The following is a 14,204-nucleotide window of genomic DNA, read 5'->3' as shown; positions in this document are numbered from 1 at the left end:
ATAAGTAACACATAACCTCCCCCCTACTTCCTAACCCACCTCCTAATATGTAACACTAACCTCCCTCCTAATTCCTAACCCCCTCTCCTAACGCCAAACATGACTATAGTATAGATTAGATTATGAGCTCTTTTGAGGACAGTCAGTGACATGACTATGTACTCTGTAAAGTGCTGCAAAATATGTCACTGCTATATAAATACATAATAATACTATGGTAGGATATTAGATTATGACTATGGTAGGATTAGATTGTGAACTCCTCTGAGGACAGTCAGTGACATGACTATGTACTCTGTAAAGTGCTGCAGAAGATGGCAGTGCTATATGAATACATAATAATAATATGGTAGGACGTTAGACTATGACTATGGTAGGATTAGATTGTGAGCTCCTCTGAGGACAGTCAGTGACATGGCTATGTACTCTGTAAAGTGCTGCAGAAGATGTCAGTGCTATATAAATACATAATATTAATAATAATATGGTAGGACATTAGACTATGACTATGGTAGGGATTAGATTGTGAGCTCCTCTGAGGACAGTCAGTGATGTGACTATGTACTTTGTAATGTGCTGCAGAAGATGTCAGTGCTATATAAATATATAATAATAATATGGTCGGACATTAGACTATGACTATGGTAGGATTAGATTGTGAGCACCACTGCGGACAGCCAGTGACATGACTATGTACTCTGTAAAGTGCTGCAGAAGATGTCAGTGCTATATAAATCCATAATAATAATATGGTCGGACATTAGACTATGACTATGGTAGGATTAGATTGTGAGCACCACTGCGGACAGCCAGTGACATGACTATGTACTCTGTAATGTGCTGCAGAAGATGTCAGTGCTATATAAATCCATAATAAAAATATGGTCGGACATTAGACTATGACTATGGTAGGATTAGATTGTGAGCTCCTCTGAGGACAGTCAGTGACATGACTATGTACTCTGTAATGTGCTGCAGAAGATGTCAGTGCTATATAAATCCATAATAATAATATGGTCGGACATTAGACTATGACTATGGTAGAATTAGATTGTGAGCACCACTGCGGACAGTCAGTGACATGACTATGTACTCTGTAATGTGCTGCAGAAGATGTCAGTGCTATATAAATACATAATAATAATATGGTCGGACATTAGACTATGGTAGGATTAGATTGTGAGCACCACTGCGGACAGCCAGTGACATGACTATGTACTCTGTAAAGTGCTGCAGAAGATGTCAGTGCTATATATGAGTGATTTGCAGTGATTATCATGTGCTTATTACGATTTCACAACATTTTGCATAATTTATTGAATTAAATTGCGATCATAATAGAAACCGTAAACGTGAAAAATTATGCAAAATTTTGCATAATTATGACTACATGTGTGATTTTTGTAATTACAATGATTTTCATAATTTTGATTATTTTAAGGTTAGCTAATTCCTAATTATGCACAATTTCTCGTAATTATGATGTATTTTTGTGTAATTTCACTAAATGACGATTCATTTTTGTGTAATTATGCAAAATCGCCTGAAATTACGATTAAATGCGAAATGACACTGCAACATAACAAATGACTATTAAATTATGAATTTTCTGAAAATTATGAATTTACGATTTTGTGTCGTGATTGAAAATTGCAACGTGAAAATGACACATACGTGAGATTTCTGCGTGCAGCACTATACATGCAGGGTTTGTGTAGGGGCTGATGAGAAGGGAGGAGTCATGATGAACAATGATCAGCTTAATTAAATTACTGCAGCTTTATGACAATCAATACCATTTTAAGCAATGAATGAAAAAGGACTTCCTTGCTGTCTGCAAAGTATTAAAGTGATTATGTGTGATAGCAGCATTACTTACATAGCAATCAAGGAATGGAATACAGAGAGGAGTGATCAGACCTGATGTGCAGATCACAGAGTAGGAAAGTAAGCACTACAGACCAACGTAAGCAATGTAATAATGGTACACTCATCAGTTTTTCCATTGGATTCCCTGCTGATCCGATTTACGGTATCTATTAATATTGGTATATACTGTGTTTATAAAGTGCCAACATATTATGCAACGCTGGACAGTAAATAGGGATACATGCAATGTTAACAAGAGGTGTCAGACAGAGAGCTAGCACGGTGAGGGCCCGTTTCCACTCTCGCGGAAACGGCCGCGAATCCGCAGAGTTTCCCCGCAGGCAAATCGCGCGGGGAAACTCTGCCATAGGGGATAACGGCGCCGCCGGCCGAATCGCTTGCAGTAGCGATTCGGCCGGAAACCCCCACAGAATTCGCGGCGGAGGCTGCGATTCCCATAGCCGTGCATGGCACGGCTGATGGGAATCGCCTGCGATCCCGCCCACCCGCTCAGTGCCGGCGTGCGTCTACGAGACGCACGCCGCACTAGTGGAAACGAGCCCTTATACATGCAAACAGGGTATAAGATACACGATCATGTGATTTAACAGAGACACAGAAATTCAAGTTTGAGTTAGGCCATGGAAAAGGTGTCATTGGTGGGGTCACAAGATCAAGAAGGACACATGGGGGGGGGGGGGGGCTGCCAAAGGCTTACAATCTAAAGGGGAGGGGGAGGGACACACTAAGTAGGGCTGCGGAAGACAGTTAAGGTGCGGTAGATGGGCGCCCGGAGGTAGGCCATCTTAAAGAGAAACTCCGACCAAGCATTGAACTTTATCCCAATCAGTAGCTGATACCCCCTTTTACATGAGAAATCTTTTCCTTTTCACAAACAGACCATCAGGGGGCGCTGTATGGCTGATATTGTGGTGAAACCCCTCCCACAAAGAAATTCTGAGTACGTACTCTTGGCAGTTTCCTGTATGTGAGCCTTGCTGCATTGTGGGAAATAGCTGTTTACAGCTGTTTACAACTGGCAAAAAAGCATGCAGCAGCTACATCACCTGCCAGCAGTAAAAATGTCACCATGTAATAAATGTCAGAATGTAAATCAGGGATTAAAATATTTTGCAATGGGCAAACACTGACTAAATCATGTATACATAATTATTGTAAAAATGAAGCACTTTTTTTTATTACATTATTTTCACTGGAGTTTCTCTTTAAAGCGGTATCGTCACCATAAAAATCAAATTTCAACAGCAACTGGTCTGAGTGTATTAAGTAATAAAGATGCTAATCCTGCATTCAAAACTTTCAAAACTTGATTTCTGCTGTTATGATTTGGAGTTATCACAAACTTTAGGAGCACTGGCCCTTTAGTAGTCCGTGCCAAAGAATTGCATGCTGGAGGTTCTTTTTATCTATAATGTATTCCTCATCTTTCCTTTATTTCCCTGCCAGCTGCTTATCTGAAACCTAATCCCCTACTCACTTGTTTTTACAAGCAAGGCTGAGGCGACTCAGCGATTGGAGGAGACAAGAAAAAAAGTAAAGGGCAGAAATGACATCACGAGTTAGCCTTAACTGTGGGCAAAACAGAATTCTCGTCATTTACTATATAACATTCACTGAAATCAAAACGTGGACAGTAGAGTTGGGCCGAACGGTTCGCCGGCGAACGTGGTTCGCGCGAACTTAGGTGGTTTCGCGTGCGGGTACCGCACGCGAACGTTTTGCGGAAGAAGTTCGGTTCGCCCCATAATGCACCTGAGGGTCAACTTTGACCCTCTACATCACAGTCAGCAGGCCCAGTGTAGCCAATTAGGCTACACTAGCCCCTGGAGCCCCACCCCCCTTATATAAGGCAGGCAGCGGCGGCCATTACGGCCACTCGTGTGCCTGCATTAGTGAGAGTAGGGCGAGCTGCTGCAGTCTCTCATATAGGGAAAGATTAGTTAGGCTTAACTTCTTCCTGGCTGCATACCTGTTCTGTTCAGTGAGCCCTCAGCCCACTGCATACCTGTACTGTGATCCTGCCACTGCATACCTGTTCAGTGATCCTGCCACTGCATACCTGTTCTGTGAACCCACCCACCACCACTGCATACCTGTTCAGTGATCCTGCCACTGCATACCTGTTCTGTGAACCCACCCACCACTGCATACCTGTTCAGTGATCCTGCTGCCACTGCATACCTGTTCTGTGAACCCACCACTGCATACCTGTTCTGTGAACCCACCACTGCATACCTGTTCAGTGAACCCGCCACTGCATACCTGTTCTGTTCAGTGGACCCGCCACTGTATACCTGTTTAGTGAACCCGCCACTGCATACCTGTTCTGTTCAGTGCAGTTTGGTGTGTCAGTGTGAAGCAGTACCTTAATTACACTACCTGATTGATGTATACACATGCAAGATGTTTTAAAGCACTTTAGGCCTGTCATTTAGCATTCAATGTGATTTCTGCCCTTAAAACGCTGCTTTTCGTCAAATCCAGATTTTTCCCGGGGACTTTTGGCGTGTATCCCACTCCGCCATGCCCCCCTCCAGGTGTTAGACCCCTTGAAACATCTTTTCCATCACTTTTGTGGCCAGCATAATTATTTTTTTTTTTCAAAGTTCGCATCCCCATTGAAGTCTATTGCGGTTCGCGAACTTTAACGCGAACCGAACCTTCCGCGGAAGTTCGCGAACCCGGTTCGCGAACCTAAAATCGGAGGTTCGGCCCAACTCTAGTGGACAGTATAATACATGTGTTATGTAAGCAGATCAAGTATTTATCTACTTATATATGTGTTTTTTTCCCTGGCATAGTATGGCTGATCCTACTGCTTTAAGGAGGTGTGTTTTGAGGGCTTGCTTGAAGGTGTTGAAGGAAGGGGTGAGTTTGGGGTGAAAGGGGGTTGGGGCAGCTCTTGAGAAGTCCTTGGATGTGGGCAGTGAAGGAGAGAGTACAGTACCGGGCCGAGGCATAGGCTGGAGAGGCTCCAGCCTATGAACGCAGTGTAGGAGGGGGCGCACAATTCATTCAGCTGTCATTCCTAATTGTGTATGAAGCAGAAAGAAATAAGAAAAGGGGATACATAGCAGTGACTGCAAGCCAGATAACTAGATATTAAGGTGTTGGAGAGGTTGTGGGCCCTGTGGCACCTCTTAGTCTAATAGAAATCAGTGTGTGACGGCTGGGGTGGCAGGGATGAAGGGGCGCACTTTGGTGTCTCAGCCTTGGGTGCTGGAGGACCTTGTCCCGCCTCTGCTTGGGAGGTAGGGCGGATGGTCGTGCTGTTGATTGTGACGGGAATATTTGGGAGGGGTGGTGCAGTGCAGGGTAGGAAAGCTAGGAGCTCAGTTTTATCCAAGATAAGTTTCAGGAACCTGGCTGGCATCCAGGAGGAGATAGACAAGAGGCAGGAGGAGACCTGGTGGTGGAGGACAGACTCGGGGGTATGGAGATAGATCCGGTGTCATCAGCATATAGGTGGAATTTGAAGCCCAGGGAATATCTGCTGAGAATCAATTTCCCATTAATGTTAGATCAATTGAATGTTGATTGATTTTGACCAAAAATCAAATAAAACAAAGTATTAATTAACCTTCCTGGCGGTAAGCCTGAGCTGAGCTCGGGCTATGCCGCGCAGGAGGATTTCTCAGGTCCTGCTGGGCCGATTTGCATAACTTTTTTTTGGTACATGCAGATAGCACTTTGCTAGCTGCGTGTACTGCCCGATCGCCGCCGCTCCACGCCGATTTGACGCTACCCGCCGTGCCGCCCCCCCAGACCCCGTGCGCTGCCTCGTCAATCAGTGCCAGGCAGCGCTGAGGGGTAGATCGGGACTCCCTTTGACGTGATGACGTCGGTGACATCATCCCGCCCATCGCCATGGCGACAGGGGAAGCCCTAATGGAAATCCCGTCCAGAGGCGATCGAAGAGGGTGGGGGGATGCCGCTGCACAGTGGCTGTCATGTAGGTAGCGCTAGGCTAACTACATGATTTAAAAAAAAAAATAGTGCTGCGCTGCCCCCTGGCTTTTTTAATTGACCGCCAGGAGGGTTAAACAGGATGAAAAATCAGTTTGATCGATTTTCAATAGATTCCCTGCTTCAACAGGGACGTAACTAGAAATCACTGCCCCCGCCTGCAAAACTTTGGATGAGGCCCCCTCCCACCAACCTGGGGGTGGGGCACTGTACAGAAGAGCCTGCTGCCCAGTGAATAGGGACTGTCTACAAATCTTTGTCTGCAAAACTTTGTATGATTCCTTATCAGTGGCTGAGCAGATGCAGTCATTAGAACCATTGTGCAGAGAGCAGAAAGTTTTTTTTCTTCATGCCCTTAGTTGTCTGTTTGTCAGGACGGGGCCCCATACGGTTTCTGGGCCCCCCTGCGGATGCATCCCTTGCAGGGTCTATTGTTACGCCTCCGACTGCTCAAATCTATTGTAAAAACGATGTGCTATGTGTGGTAGTGAAATTGATACCTTCCAGAAAAGGAAAATCAATTGTTTTGGAACATTGGGTAGAAATCTATATGTGTATGGCCTACTTTAGGCAGACAGGGGGTTGTCAGGTCCAATTACTAGTGCAACAAAATAGCAATGTTTTTTATTTTTATTTTGTTTTTTGTATTTTTTAAAGGACAACTGAAGAGAGAGGTATATGGAGGCTGCCATATTTATTTCCCTTTCAGCAATACCAGTTGCCTGGCAGCCCCGCTGATCCTCTGCCTCTAATACTATTAGCCATAGCCCCTGAACAAGCATGCAGCAGATCAGGTGTTTCTGACATTAATGTCAGATCTGACAAGATTAGCTGCATTTTTTTTTGTGGTGTCATTCAGACACTACTGCAGCCAGGGCTGCCAAGCAACTGGTATTGTTTAAAAGGAAATAAATATGGCAGCTTCCTTATTATTCTGACTTCAGTTGTCCTTTAAAGGGGGTGGGATGTAAATTGGAGTGGATTTATTTTATTTATACATAAGTACACCTGAGGGCTGTTTCAGTAAGCAAGCACCTATTCAGTAAGGAGACCTCGGACAAGACTCCCTAACACTGCTACGGCCTATAGAGCGTGGCCTAGTGGCTGCAGCTCTGGTGCTTTGAGTTCCCCAGAGCTGCTGATCTTTCTTGCATTCTTTATGTTTGAATAAGACACCTGAAACAAGCATGCGGCAAATCTAGTCACACTTCAGTTAGACACATCTGATCTGCTGCACGCTTGTTCAGGGTCTGTGGCTAAATGTATTAGAGGCAAAGAATAAGCAGGGCAGCCAGTGCATTGTTTAAAAGGAAATAAATATGGCAGCCTCCTTATCCCTCTCACTTCAAGGGGAACTGAAGAGAGAGGTATACGGAGGCTGCCATGTTTATTTCCTTTAAGCAATACCAGTTGCCTGGCAGCCCTGCTGATCCTATGTCTCTAATACTATTAGCCATAGCCCCTGAACAAGCGTGCAGCAGATCAGGTGTTTCAGACTTTAAGGTTCCTCCCCCGCAACAAGGATGTATTGGGGGAGGGATGTCTGCTGAAAGCCATCAAAGGCCTTCAGCCCGCACCTGGGTTACACCAGACTGCAATGAGGGCTGAAGTGAGAAGAATATGGAGGTTGCCATATTTCTTTCCTTATAAACCATACCAGTTGCCTGGCAGCCTAGTTGACCTATTTGGCTGCAGTAATGTCTGAAGCACACCAGAAACAAGCATGCAGCTAATCTTGTCAGATCTGACAGTAATGTCAGAAACACCTGATCTGCTGCATGCTTGTTCAGGGGCTATGGCTGAAAGTGTTAGAGGCAGAGGATCAGCAGGACAGTCAGGCAACTGGTATTGCTTAAAAGGAAATAAATATGGCAGCTTCCATATACCTTTCGCTTCAGTTGTCCTTTAAGAGGTTTATGAACCGGCGGTGGTGAGATTTCAGCACCTGCTGAGCAGGATATTTACAGTCACTCCAGGTCATTTTGGACGTATCACAAAATATCCTCACTGAAGGTCCTGCACAGGACTTTAAAGGGAACCTTAACTGAACGGGTGGTAAAGAGTTTTACTTACCTGGGGCTATTACCAGCCCCCTGCAGCAGTCCTGTGCCCTCGGCGCCGCTCTGCAATCCTCTGGTCCCCCGCTGTCACTTAGTTTCGTTTTTGATGACTCACCAGTCGCCGGCCGCCATGCGTATTATTGGACGCATTCACCAATGCAATTAGCGCTATTGCGGACCGCAACGCGCACAAAAATACGCGTTGCCGCATGTCTACGCGTGCGGAATGCGGCAACGCGTATTTTTGTACGCGTTGCGGTCCGCAATAGCGCTAATTGCATTGGTGAATGCGTCCAATAATACGCATGGCGGCCGGCGACTGGTGAGCCGTCAAAAACGAAACTAAGTGACAGCAGGGGACCAGAGGATTCCAGAGCGGCGCCGAGGGCACAGGACTGCTGCAGGGGGCTGGTAATAGCCCCAGGTAAGTGAAACTCTTTACCCCCGTTCAGTTAAGGTTCCCTTCTCACACAACAGCTATTTTCAGATTTTTAGGACTCCTTCATGATACAAGCAGTGAATGCAAAACTTTGCCTCCAAAGAGCCAATCATTTTTCAACAGCACAGCCGCAGAGATGGTGTATGAGAGGTTAATAATTACAGCTGGCATGCAAATATAATGCAAATATAAAGCAGCTTTAGGCCCCATTCACACTTGCAAAACGTCAGTGCTTTTGCTAGCGTTTTGCTCTGGCGATTGTTGGCGATTAACGCGAAAAAAATCGTTATTCACACTTGGTGATTTTTTTCGCGATCTCGTTTAGCGCTTCTATAGCACTAAACACAATCACCGGGGAAATAGCCTGAAAATGTTGCAGAATACAAATTTGCGTTTGGCGATTTGCGTTAATCACCGGCAATTAACGCAAATCACCCAAGTGAGAACGGCCCACAGGGTATTATGGCACTAGCTCTTTGAAAAGCGCCAGCGCTTGAGCGTTTTGCCGAAATCAAGGGCAAAACACTCAGATGTGAACGGGGCCTAAAAGTAAATCTGAAGCAAATAAACAAACATACAAAAAAAAGATACTTACCTAAGGAGGGGGGCAGGCTCTGGTCCTATAGAGCCTTTCAGTTTCTCTCCTCATCCTCTCGTTCCCCTGCAGGCTCCTCTGTTCAAAACTCCCTCCGCAGGAGGCTTTGTAAGACTTCGGGAGCCCGAGTGCTCCCGAGGTCTCTCTGTACTGCGTATGCGTGAGCGCAAGAGTGAGTGTTCTTGCCCATGCGCAGTATGGAGTGGCCCGTCTTCGGGAGCCCCAGTGCCCCTGAAGACTTATGAAGCCCACCCACAGCGGAAGAGAGAAATCTCCAACCAATCAGTCAGAGACTGCTAAAGGGGGAGCCAGCGCAGGGACAAGGAGAGGAACAGGACGGCTCTATAGATCCCAGAGAGCCTTCCCTCTCCATAGGTAAGTATCTTTTTTTTTTTTTTTTTTTTTTTTTTTTTTAGGTTTTCTTTGGCTGCAGACTCCCTAAGTATAGTTTTTACCAGGTATAGTACTGTATTAGGGATTGTTCACACCTAGGGGAGTTTTGGGGGTTTTTTTTTTCAGTGCCGGCGATTTTCAAAAAGCGCTTGTGCAATGAATCCCTATGGGAGTGTTCATATCAGCGCATTTCCTCTGCTTTCCACTGACCAAAGTGCTGCCTGTACCATTTTTTGGGCGATTTCCCTATAATGGCAAGTATACGGAGATCACACAATGCTTGAAAAAGCACTTGGTATAGCGATTTCCCCAGCACAATGTATTTAATCTTGATTTGGGCCTTCCTAGGCACTAGGCCAGGCATGGGCAAACTTGGCCCTCCAGCTGTTAAGGAACTACAAGTCCCACAATGCATTGCTGGAGTCTCACAGCCACAGTCATGACTCATAAAGGCAAATGTATTGTGGGACTTGTAGTTCCTTAACAGCTGGAGGGCCACGTTTGCCCATGCCTGCACTAGGCTGTAACCCTGCATACATAACATAGTTAAAAATAGACAACGTACATCAGTATTATGTTACAATTATGTTACAATGTTTACAAATACACACAATAGTATTTTCTTAGGGCTCTTTCACATTAGGGCAGATTTTCTGTGTTTCAACGTAAGGGGTAAAGTTTGCGTTACCCAAGGTGAAATGAAAGTCCATAGACTTTCATTTTAGCTTTCACATATAACGCAGCCTTTTTGTGCGTTGCGTTACACTGCACCCAGGTGCAGTTTTTCGGCCGACGCTAGCTTTATGCGTTACAATGTTAGTCAATGTAAAATGCACACTATGCATTTTTTAATCCGTTAACGCAGGCAATCAGCCCCAGAATGCAACAGAGGAACAATGTAGAAAGTTGAAAGAAAAAAAAAATTACCTGCTTTTTCCTATGTGCTGTAACGCATTGAAAACGCATTAAAACGCATACAACAAAACGTATGCTTTGAGCGTTCTCCAACGCAAGCTCTGATGTGAAAGAGCCCTCACTATGCAAAATATTTTCATTTTTTATTTTGTTTTTAACAATATTTTGGTTATCTCATGATTCATTTTGTTGTGAGCGATAAACTGGATTGAATGTGTCTTCTTCATCTTCACTGTCATTGTTGTTTTGTTTTTGTGATTTTTGTACAGTTGTAATTCTAGTATTAATTATGGTACAGCCCAGTCTAATATGTTCCAGCAAATTCATAATAATTTGGGGGATAATACATTTACTTTCTGTACTGTTTTCACATTTTAACCCTTTAGCAGCCAATTTATATAGAGGCTTGCAAGTGTTCCAGGCCAATTTACTTTAGCCCATATTTTTTAATTTCTTTATTTGTTACATTTCCTTGCTTCTAAATAGTACTGCTGTAATGTGTGTGTATGGCAACTTGTCACTAGGGGGCAGCGTGAGACAATAACAGAGGACTTCTGCTTTCAGTTTCTACATGTTCTGCTAGTGGAGAGACAACAAAGCATTCCAAGAAGTTACAGCACAATAAGTTCTGCCAGCTGAGGTCAAAAGCAGGGCACTTATCTCAAACGGGATAACTCTATTGAAGCTGCTAATGGTTTAAAAAGCTGATTTCTGGATGCTTTATTTTCTGCAAGGCCTCCCTTTGGGGAAGTTAAACGTATGGGGGGACTTCATGCGTTTTAAAGAGACTCTGAAGCAAGAATAAATCTCGCTTCAGAGCTCAAAGTTAGCAGGGACATGTGTGCCCCTGCTAAACCGCCGCTATCGCGCCGCTAAACGGGGGTCCCTTTACCCCCCAAACCCCCCCCCTGCACGACTTGGTCGTACATTTGGTCGCTCCTGGAGGCAGGGCTAACCGCCGCAGCCCTGCCTCCAGTCGCGTCTATCAGCGGCGCATCGCCGCCTCTCCCCCGCCCCTCTCAGTGAAGGAAGACTGAGAGGGGCGGGGGAGAGGCGGAGATACGCGCTGACAGATGCGCGTGGGGCAGGGCTGAGGCGGTTAGCCCTGCCCCAACCAGGAAGCGCTCCCCCGCTGCACCGAGGGGATTTGCGGGATCAGGGACCCCCGTTAAGCCGCAGGATAGCGGCGTTTTAGCAGGGGCACACATGCCCCTGCTATCTATGAAGTAACAAAATGCACACAAAAAAAAAACAGCAAATCCATAAAACGTGTCGATTTTGCAGATTGCAACTGTGATCTCGGCCTTACTGTCATCCAATCAAGGCTGGCCGATATTTCTGGCAGACATGAGCACTTTGATGAAATGATGCATTTTGGACAGTTTTAGTTATCAGGCATGGTGGTCAATTAACCTCGAGGTGTGGGAAGGGCTGGGAAGGAGGGGCTGACACCCACATCGATTTGTCAACCAATCAGATTTCTGTTGTAGTTAAGCCACTTACACATGCTCGAAGCATGTCACATGGTGAGGATAGGGACCTGAACCCTTTGGGCAACATTGCAGGCCTGAGGCTCGGGGGAAGGGTCGACCTAGGAGTGATGTCATGCAGCAGGCAGGGTGAAAGGGGTGAAACAATGCTCTCGGGTGCTGGTTGGCCAAATGGATCCACTGGACTGATCAACGCGTTAGACAGCAAAGGGGTAGCACTGTACGAATGCTATATTCTCATTATCAGTCACCTTGGCCAGACTTTAGACTTTTCATTATTGTGTTCCTTTCATATAGTTTATAGGGCATTCCTCAAGCCAAATACATTTTGTGTTTTGTTTTAATACTTTAATACCATATAAACGAAACAAGCCTCGCCCACAGCGAGCACTGTAGCAAGGGCTTATGGGAGTTCAGTCTGGGCAGGAGGAGGAGGAGGTTACTAGCCAGAGATTTCAGAGGCAGAGGGGAGGAGGGAGGAGGAGAGGGGACTGAATTTACACACAGGCAAGCTAATAGCATCTCCAGCCCTCAGCATGTGACAAACAGAACATGGCTGCCCTCATTGTATCACAGGAATAAATAATCATAAACTATTGAAGCTGTTTGCAGCTAGATTTGCTGTGTAAACTATCTAAACTTTAGATAAGATATATAGACAAGTTACTTGTTACAGTTAGTTTTTCATCTCGGATCCGCTTTAAGATGCCCATTAACTGTGCAATCTCCTGAACTATCAGTACCGTTAATGGTGGCGATCTGTCAATCCAAATTTTGGTTCCATTCGGTTAGTTTGATAATTTTGTTTATGATAATTCACTCTGTTGGTGGGCTCAAATGGCCGTTTCTGATTAACGCAACGATCAGATCAAATGGTCTATTGTTCTGGATATTGGACCATTAATGGGCACTTTTAGATCGAGTGGAAGAAGGAAATAACACTGATCACCCACATTCCAAAAACATACAGATAAGTTCATTGGCTTCCCCCTAAAAAGTTCCCTAGACTACAATACAGTACATACACTTCACGATGCATATATATATATACATAGGAGAATGATAGGATTAGATTGTAAGCTCCTCTGAGGACAGTCAGTGACATGACTATGTACTCTGTAATGTGCTGCAGGAGATATCAGTGCTATATAAATACATAATAATATGATAGGACATTAGGCTATGACTATGGTAGGATTAGATTGTGATCTCCTCTGAGGACAGTCAGTGACATGACTATGTACTCTGTAAAGTGCTGCAGAAGATGGCAGTGCTATATGAATACATAATAATAATATGGTAGGACATTGGACTATGACTATGGTAGGATTAGATTGTGAACTCCTCTGAGGACAGTCAGTGACATGACTATGTACTCTGTAAAGTGCTACAGAAGATGGCAGTGCTATATGAATACATAATAATAATATGGTAGGACATTAGATTGACATGACTATGTACTCTGTAAAGTGCTTCAGGAGATGTCAATGCTATAGAAATACTAATATATATATGCAGTATACACAGACACCACGGCTGCCGTTAGATCACTGTCACATCCCAGGATCCAGTGTCACTCTCTGCATTTAGCTCTGCAGCCCTTGTTGGCAGCAGTAACTTTCCCTGAACTATTAGGAACATTTATTAGGAACATAAGACAGACAGGTTGCTACAGCAGCAATCAAGCAATCAACAAAGAAGGAATCTATCTGGTCTCCTGTGAAGGAGACACAGGGAGGGGGTCCTGTGAAGTGAACCGTTATTCATGCAAATAAAAACAAAAAAGTTATTGTACCACCCAGAAGTATCATTAAGTTATCAGCTGAGGCACATGCAGGCTTCTGCAGCAATGACCCCCCCTCCCAATCCTGGGGGGGGGGCAGCCCAGCCCAGTATAAGGGCCACTCCATATACTTACAGGAGTCCTCAGACACCAGCTGGGATCCTCTGCTCCTCCAGGGTCTCTGGGTGGGTGTCAGTAGGGGGCTGTCAGTCACTCTTCCTCTGCATTCAGGACACTCAGGGGTGACTGTTTACACTTTCCTAACTTTCCAAAGTTTCCAAACTTCACAGGCAGTGGCTCCACCTCCTGATCCCCGCTATCCTCAGACTATCCCACCCCTCCCTGTGTGCTGAGGCTGGCTGGGATATCTCATGCTGTCCCTGGCTTCCCCTGCTCTGCCTCTCTCCCTCCTTCCTACCCCTCCCTAGTCCTCTGTGCAGTTTCTGGAGCTGATCAGTTACCTGCAGCTCTCTCTATCTCGCTTTCCTTTCCCTCCTCTTTGTCTTTCTTCCCCCACTTTCTTCTTCCCTCTCTTTCTCTTTGGTCTCTGTCTTTCTCTTACTCACTCCCCTTTTTCTTCCTCTCTCCCTCTTCCCACCTCTTTACCATTTCCCTTCCTTCATTATCAGGGTCTATACTGGATGTTCCTATATATACAGGGGCGTAGCAATAC

The 14,204-nt window shown here is 45.1% G+C and overlaps 1 protein-coding gene across 1 annotated transcript in view; it reads right to left on the bottom strand.

The window, feature by feature from the left end:
- The window catches only part of FXYD1 (FXYD domain containing ion transport regulator 1), a 66,419-nt gene extending 52,492 nt beyond the window's left edge, over positions 1–13,927 (bottom strand). Inside the window, exon 1 of the mRNA XM_068241788.1 lies at positions 13,667–13,927. The gene's annotated coding sequence lies outside the window, so the exon portion shown is untranslated. The remainder of the gene's footprint in view (positions 1–13,666) is intronic.
- Positions 13,928–14,204: the final 277 nt, after the last annotated feature.

Source organism: Hyperolius riggenbachi, chromosome 6 (assembly GCF_040937935.1).
Source record: "Hyperolius riggenbachi isolate aHypRig1 chromosome 6, aHypRig1.pri, whole genome shotgun sequence".
Lineage (NCBI taxonomy): Eukaryota > Metazoa > Chordata > Amphibia > Anura > Hyperoliidae > Hyperolius > Hyperolius riggenbachi.
Note: the sequence above shows the minus strand (reverse complement) of the source record. Positions and strands in the feature narration are given on the sequence as shown.